General features: G+C 40.8%; 1 long non-coding RNA gene across 1 annotated transcript; it reads left to right on the top strand.

Annotated features, from left to right (window-relative positions):
- The first annotated feature begins 247 nt into the window (after positions 1 to 247).
- On the top strand, positions 248 to 4,714 carry LOC138840666 (uncharacterized). The gene is made up of 3 exons (XR_011376194.1): positions 248 to 428; positions 854 to 1,075; positions 4,444 to 4,714. It is a non-coding gene; the product is annotated as an uncharacterized lncRNA (long non-coding RNA).
- Positions 4,715 to 7,887: the final 3,173 nt, after the last annotated feature.

Raw genomic sequence — 7,887 nt, 5'->3', positions numbered from 1 at the left:
GGAGCCTGGAATCTTATTCTAGTGAGTTGCTGATTTGATCAGAAAAATCTGTGTGGGGGGGGAGGGGAGCGGGGCTTGAATTCACAGCCAGGACACTGTCTTGAGCATTTTGCATTTTGCTTAAAGATAGTGCTCTGCTCCACTGCGTGAACCATAGCTCCACTTTTTCTTATTATTTTTTGTGGTTAAATGGTCCTGCCTGAGCTGACTTTGAACCTTTGACTTTCAGCTTCCTGAGTAACTAGAATGAGGGATCACTGGCACCAGGATGGAAACCCCTTTTAGTCAAGTCACATCTTCAATTTCCTATCCAGTAAAGGAAATAATCCCAATTGACAACTTTAAAACATCTTCTTACACTTAGTAAATGTATAAGCCTGAAGCACACCTGGAGAAAGCCCATGATAATGGTTCGGAAAAGATTGTAGGTATGTTTCACTATTTGTTATATTCATTTTCCTAAAAGATAATTATTATTACTCCACATTTTAGAAAAGCCCTTATAGTTGTACATCGTTTATAGAAAAGGCTGTAAAATTCTTCATACTAAAATTCATTTATATATGTGTATAGATGTTTGTGTGTGTGTGTGTGTGTGTGTGTGTGTGTGTGTTGTATACACTAAATACACTTAAATCAAAGCAGATAATTTTAAAGTTGCTGCTTCACCCAAATGGTTCCTATCCAAGATAGTGTTCTAGACAGTTTTGGGAACCAATGAAATCCTGACTATATAAGGACAGAATAATGTGCTGAGTTTTGCTCTTTGATTAAGTGGTGGGAAGAGAATTGGGGACTGCCCTTTGCAGGCTGCCACATAAAAGATTTGAAGCCCTTTCTGCTTTCTAAGTAGGAAGCCTTAGTAGGAGTCCTGGTGACCAGTGGTATCAGCAGAAGAATATTGGAAAGAAATGACCATAGTATCAGCAGAAGAACACATTGGAAAAGAAGCACTGAGGAGAAATATGTCAAAAGAAACAGGAAAAAAAAAACCCTAGCAACAAATATGAGATTTTCACTTCATTGTCGACAAGAATCCTGATATAATGTTGGAACATCAACAATTACACTGAAGGTAATATTGTTAACCTCTTTCACACTGTAAAACAATGGCTCAATCCACAATATATATTAGCCACACAGTAAAGCAATGTGATTAACCACACAGTATGTCATAACCATGGTAATTATTGGAGATAGAAAGAGAATGAGCATTTCAAAGACACAGCACTGAGCCTGGTCTCATCGCATACCTTACTTCTCCCAGAAAGTCCGAAGAAGGTTTATCTGTGTTGCTTCCAGCCTGGTAAGAATTTTCCTAGAACATAAGAACCAGTTTGACCAAGTGATTAGCTTTGAAGTGTGGCTGATACTTGAGATTTTCAGTGTCCTTGGCAACTTGGTCCAATATTGTTATTTTTCAGGGATTTTTTTTTTTATCAGCAATGTTTTTAGCAAAAAAAAAAAAAAAAAAAGCACACATTGGGCTGGGAAGGTGGCTCAGTGGTGGAGTGCTTGCCTTGCATGCATGAGGCCCTGGGTTCGATTCCTCAGTACCAAATAAAAAGAAAAGGCCAGAAGGGGTGCTGTGGCTCAAGTGGCAGAGTGCTCGCCTTGAGCTGAAGAGCTGAGGTACAGTGCCCAGGCCCAGAGTTCAAGCCCCACAACCAAAAAAGAAAAAAAAAAAGCACACCATAAATAACCTGCCTTCATTTCAGTGTAATTCATATGAAGATATGGGACCTGGAGGAAAGACAATCTCTCTCTCTCTCTCTCTCTCTCTCTCTCTCTCTCTCTCTCTCTCTCTCTCTCTCTCTCTCTCTCTGTCTCTCTCTCTGTCTCTCTCTGTCTCTCTGTCTGTCTGTCTGTCTCTCTGTCTGTCTGTCTGTCTCTCTGTCTGTCTGTCTGTCTGTCTCTCTCTCTCTCTCTCTCTCTCTCTCTCTCTCTCTCTCTCTCTCTCTCTCTCTCTCTCTCTCTGTCTGTCTCCCCTATGTGACACTCATTCTGAGAATTCTACCTCTGGCTAGAGACTGGAATGTAGACAACCATAGTTTCACCCTACAACTCCATTTGGCCCCAATTATCCTACCTTCCACCTACCCTTCACTGACTAAAAGCCCTCAAATCTCTTTTGCAAGGACTTAAAAAGAAAACAAAATCTCTTCTCAGGAATGTGTTATTGGAATTCCAATAAAGTTTGGTCATTTTCATGATTAGTGCTATCTTTCCTTAGTGCTATCTTTGTTCATTGGCTGTACCTTCAATTTAGCATCTTGTGCTCATTTGCGCACTCGACACAATACTTTGTCTTCACCTGAACTCAGAACTGTACAGATGTTACTACAGATGTTGACTAAGATATTCTCAAGAAAGTCCTGAAAAGACACACAAATTCTTAGAAAATGTTTATGAAGACAGGGAAAAAATTAAAATGGATTAATATGTAATTTAGAGTAGATACTGTGAGAAGATGCCTTATTTAATTCCCATGTGGTCTGGCCATAGGATTTCAGAGTCAAACACATCCATGTCTTATTCAAGAAATGGGGATCTAGAAATTTTATAGATATCAAAGACACTTATTCTACCACAGAAATGGCTACTAGAGATCAGTGGTTTGAATTCCAAACCCTGCAATGGTTCTGCTATGTGCCTTTCTGTCAGCCAGTTAGCTATTTTGAATGCTTCCAGAAACATTCAACTCCATCTAGTCTTGTTGAGCATTAAGTAAAACAGATAATACAACAGTTGTGATGTACTAAAGTCCCAAAGGTGGCTGAATGTTGAATTCCTTTGGTTATCTGCTAGGTGCTCCATCTCATGTGTTATAATCGCCCAGATTTCCCCACTAACCTCCCCTCTGCATTAGCTTTGTAATATTTTCCTCATCCTTATCTTTTGGAAATTTATTGAAAAGATCTGGGGAATCTGCTGTCTTGTTTTCTTCATGACTTTGTCACACTCTGAAAGGTATGATTTATGCTTACTGATGGCCTGCATGTTTTTCTTACTTACATCTTTCTTTTCTTGAAGGCTTTGAATATTCTCTTAGTTATCTTTCTGCTGAGCCAAGAGACACACCAACCTTCAACTGGCAGATTTCCATGCAGATCCAAATGACAAGTTTTGTGATAAATGTTACATGTCATAAAAAAAACTCTACTCAGCATAAATGTCCATTTTGTAAGAGGATTAGTTGGGTTTTACAGTGGGATACTTGTATTTTGTGTAAGCTTTTCCAATCCTTGCATTTAGTCAAAAAGATGATTAAAATGATAGAAAATCCTTTGAACTTAGTTATTATCACAATCATCCTTCCCAGTGGCTTTGTCTGTATATCATGGTCATTGTTTAGTGGTCAGAAAGCATCATTTTGCAGCACCTTCTCACTGAAGCTCATCCAAATGGGTATGTGTTGGAGAATTCTCCCAAAAACTGACTTGTGGAAGTCAGTTTCTCTTACCCTGTCCTCTGCTGCCACCTGCTGTTCAACCTGCCTTTCTGAACGCCATCAGTGGAGGAAGGGATGCAGATCATCCCAAGATCTTTGAATTATGATTACCTTTGGTATTTGTACAAATTAGTTTCCCTCCTTGTCACATTCTTTCATATATATACATATATATAAAACATCATAACACAAGGCCTCAAGAAATAATATTTGTTTTTTTTCTTTTTAAACACAGCAAATCTCCAATCAATCTAAATGTTTTTGCTGGTTCCGTTTTCTTCAGATATATTAACCTGGAACTCACTAGCCTCCTGCCTCAGCCTCCCCAGTGCTAGAATTACCAGCATGTGCCAGCACGACTAGCTAATCTTAAAATTTCCTACGTGACTATTATAGGCAAGGCCTATGTTTTAATCTGAGACTACCACTTGTAACTGTAATCTATTAGTAGGGCTTCTTTGTAATCTCTCCTGCTTTTAGCTCAACCTCAGCTTTGCATTGGTGATTGCTTGTTCAGCTGGCTCTCTTTGCCATGCGCACGGATTGTCAGGTGTGTTGGCTACAGAAAATGTGGCTTATTTCTGGTCCATTTTCCTTCCAGGCTGCTACATTACTTCTAAGTAAGTGTATACATTGGGTTAAAAATCAGAATGAATATATGATGCCATCAACTCCTTAGTGTGGATAAGATGCTACCTTTCTCTGTCAGAGTTGCCCTTCCCATCACCACAGAACCATTTACTAATGTGGGTCCATCTTCCAGAGACAAAGTCACAAAAGTTGCAAAGGCTGGGTGTTATTTGTGTATGACACTAAACACTTGAGACTAGAAAGCAATTCAACATCACACTGGCTCTTAAAAACTTTAGACAACCATCCTTTGCTTTGTTCTCAAACTCACTAACTATCCCTGTCCAGAAAACTGGCCCCCCAGCAGAGGGAAATCACAGTTACTTCTAAGAAGACTGCTGTTGATAATGTCTCTTTTGCAGATTTATTTTCTTCATGGCCAAAATACTTCTTATTTCCAAACAACTCAGATGAGTCATCCTGTTCAACCAAGCATTTCAGAACCACCTGGAATCCTTCACTGTGCTCAGTGACCAGGCTTCTGAGATCCTGTAGGGGTAAAAATCTAACAAACAAGTCATCCACAAAGGTCAGTGTGTTCAAGGTCATCTTTGGTGAAATCAGCTGTGTTGACTTGGAAAAAAATGTATCCTAAGTATGAGATATGGTTCTCACTTGTGCATAATTTCAAAGCCTGATTTGCCTTTCAGATTTATTACATACTTTCAGGGAGCCGTTTTGACAACACTCAGAGGGTGGTAAGCAGTCAAAAAGCTGTGGAAATGATTTAAGGGTTCAGGACTTTGATGTAGGTACCTAATAAAGATATTTAACTAACCTTTCATCTCTCCCAATGTTTTCCCCCAAAATGTGTGTGTGTGCAGAAATTTTTAAAGTTATTTTTCTTTAGAGCACAGAGAGCAATGTTTTTATGTTGGAGTGTGGCAATTTATTGTTTCACAGACCTCTTGCTTGCATATGCTTTTCTTCAGAGCTCTCTGAAGTTACTCTTTTTTTCTTTTTTTCTGCTAACTAAAAGATTTTGTTTTCTTAATTTCTATTTTTGGTAAATTAGAAAATGACACCTCCTTCCTCTATAAATTTAATTATTTCCCATTCTGGTAGCAGATTCTGTAAGTTTAAACATAGAGAGTTACAGAAGAAAGTGAACCTATATGTAAATCAATTGTCCAATGCTAAGTTCTGAATACTGTCTTTCAGTTAATGTATGCTTGCTCTGGGCAGTCATGAAGTCATTTGATAAACATTTGTCAAGTTGTACTAAAAGCTCGGTTTTATTCTTAGTGTTAAGCTCTTCCCATGAATTAATTCATGAGCAAGGAGGAGAAAGACATGAGTTTAAAGAGTTTAAAAATCTATGTGACCTAGGCACTAGTGGCTCATGCCTGTCATCCTAGCAACTTATAAGGTTGAGGTACGAGGAACTCAGTTCAAAGCCACCCTAGTCAGAAAAGTCTATCAGCAAGAAGCCAAAAGTGGAGATGTGGTTCAAGTGGTAGAGTAAGTGGTCTTGAACAAAAAAGCCAAGTGAGAGCAGTCCTTGAGTTCAAACATCAGAACCAACGTCCCAAAAATAAGCTTACAAAATCGGTGTGGTTGCCATTCTAAATGCTTTTGCAAGACTGTTAGGAACTGGTGTCTATGAGATGGTCTTTGAAGACATCTTGTCCATATTTGAAGATGAGCTCTTCCACTTTACCAGTTCTGTAATCTTGTCAGTTATTCCACACTTTGAATCTTGGTCTCCTTATCTAGAGAGCGCAGGAAAGAAGAATCCCTACATCAAGCAGTCATTATGAGAATAAAATAACTTGAGGCATTGTGTGCTCATAGGAGAGTCTGGTATGGAGTTTATGCTCTTGACCTGTTCTCACTATTCAGCTTTTAGCATCTACACTGCACGTTCTTGAAGTTTCCCACCCACCATTTTAAAATAGGCTCTCTTTAAGTATACAAAGGAGGAGGTAACAATGTTGGATGAGAAATATACTCATGACCTTACTCATGTAACTGTAACTGTAATCCCTCTGTACAGCATCTTTACAATAACATAAAATTTAAAAAATACTGCTGTTCCTGTTTGCTTATTTATTTTCTAGTTGACTCACTAGAGTGTAAAAAATCTCAAGGGCAGAGACCTCCAGTTGGATTCATTGCTGAGTATTTCCGTATCAGTAGTAGTCCAAGCCACATGTTCATTTTGTCCTTTACTATTTGTGAAATGAACTGCAGAATGCTAAGACTTGCGATGGGGTAAGTCCACAGCTCTATGTGGGAGGACAGGAGGGAGATAGTTGCCCCCGCAGTGGACAGTATCACGGCCGATTTCCAGAAGGACATGGCATCATCCAGTCCCCAATGGACTGTTCCTCCCCAGAGACAGAGGCAGGGAAGACGGGAGGTCAGGAACGCAAGAGCATCCCGGGGAGAATATGCATTCAATCCTCACTGTGATGGATTAAGATGAGACCTTTATATCTCCATTTTCTGAGGTTAAAAAAAATGCTAAGAGCAAACTGTGTGAACTTGTCCGGTATCTTGAGGCTTGTGTCAGAGCTGAGATTAAATCATTCATTTCCCTGCCCCTACCAGCCAAGAATATTACTGCGTGGAAATGGTATCGAACGTCTGAAATTTGCTCTTCAGGAAGGTAATCTACCCAGAAGCATGATGGTGTCTTCCCTGGGCGAGAAGAGCTATCAAGGCCATGTCAAACATGCCAGTCTCCCCACCCCACCCCAAGCTGGGGATTGCAGGAAGCTCACGTGATGCACACATGGGTCATGAGTTCCACATTGCAATGAAAAATGAGTTCTCTCCATTTAGATGACTCATATGGACAATTCCTCCCCGCCCCCTGCGTCCAGCGATCTCTGTACCAGAGAACCATTTGGTGTGAAGACGGGGTTACACCGAAGTGTGACCTCTTGGAACAGGGTCGGGCATGTTTACTAATCTAACATCACATCAGCCAGCCCTGGCAGGCTCGTGTGTGCCTGTGAATTCTGTCCTGCCTCAGAAAGCCTGGAAAGAGGCTTGTTTCCAAATGCCTTAACACAATCTGTGAATGATGCTTGGGGAAATGGAAAGAAAACTGCTGAAGACAAAGTTAGTCATGTCCTTGATGTTGAATCCCATCAATTCAACGATCGCAGGTTTTTGTGGGCGTTTATTTCCTAATGGTAACAAATTCTTTGACCTTTCTCTCTCTTAAATGAATGATACCTGCTTCCTTCCTTTGAATCTGGGTGGGCTTGTGCGTGGGACTTCAAAAGCTTAGACTGCAAAGGGCTGTGGAGCCTCTGTCTAAGTCTCTTGGCATGTTCGGTCCTCCTGCATTCTCTTTCAGAATCATCCATCAGCCGACTGCAGTCCAGGGGAGAAGGCTGTGCACGGTGGATCCAGGCAACGGCCTGCCACGGGCCCCGCCCTCAACCCCGCCCAGGCAGCAGCCTGTGCAAGAAGCAGTGTCCTGGCGAGGAAGATCTCTTCCAGCTACCTGCACCATCCTGCAGCTTCAGACACCGTACCACAAAGCCGAGCTGTGCCTCTGTGCTGTCTGAATTACCCACCAGCAGTGAACATGAGGGTGAAGGAGTTACTGGTTTGCCGTTGAGTTTGGGTGGCTTGTTCCAAAACCAGAGTCCCAGAGCCATGACTCTTACCTTTCCAGAGTTTTGAAGTTGTCTCTGAGGAAACGTAGAACTTTGTAAGCAGAGTTTTGGTTGATCCCATTGAAAGGAGTTCTCTCAGCACCCTTCTTTTGGCTCGGAAATGAACAATCAGCATCGCAGCTATTTAATCAGCTTTCCATTGCTGTGACTACATAAATGAGAAAACTAACT

This window comes from Dipodomys merriami, unplaced genomic scaffold, assembly GCF_024711535.1.
Source record: "Dipodomys merriami isolate MVZ:Mamm:240054 unplaced genomic scaffold, mDipMer1.0.p SCAF_30, whole genome shotgun sequence".
NCBI classification, from domain to species: domain Eukaryota; kingdom Metazoa; phylum Chordata; class Mammalia; order Rodentia; family Heteromyidae; genus Dipodomys; species Dipodomys merriami.
The sequence above is the reverse complement of the archived record's forward strand: the minus strand, read 5'-3'. Positions and strand labels throughout refer to the sequence as shown.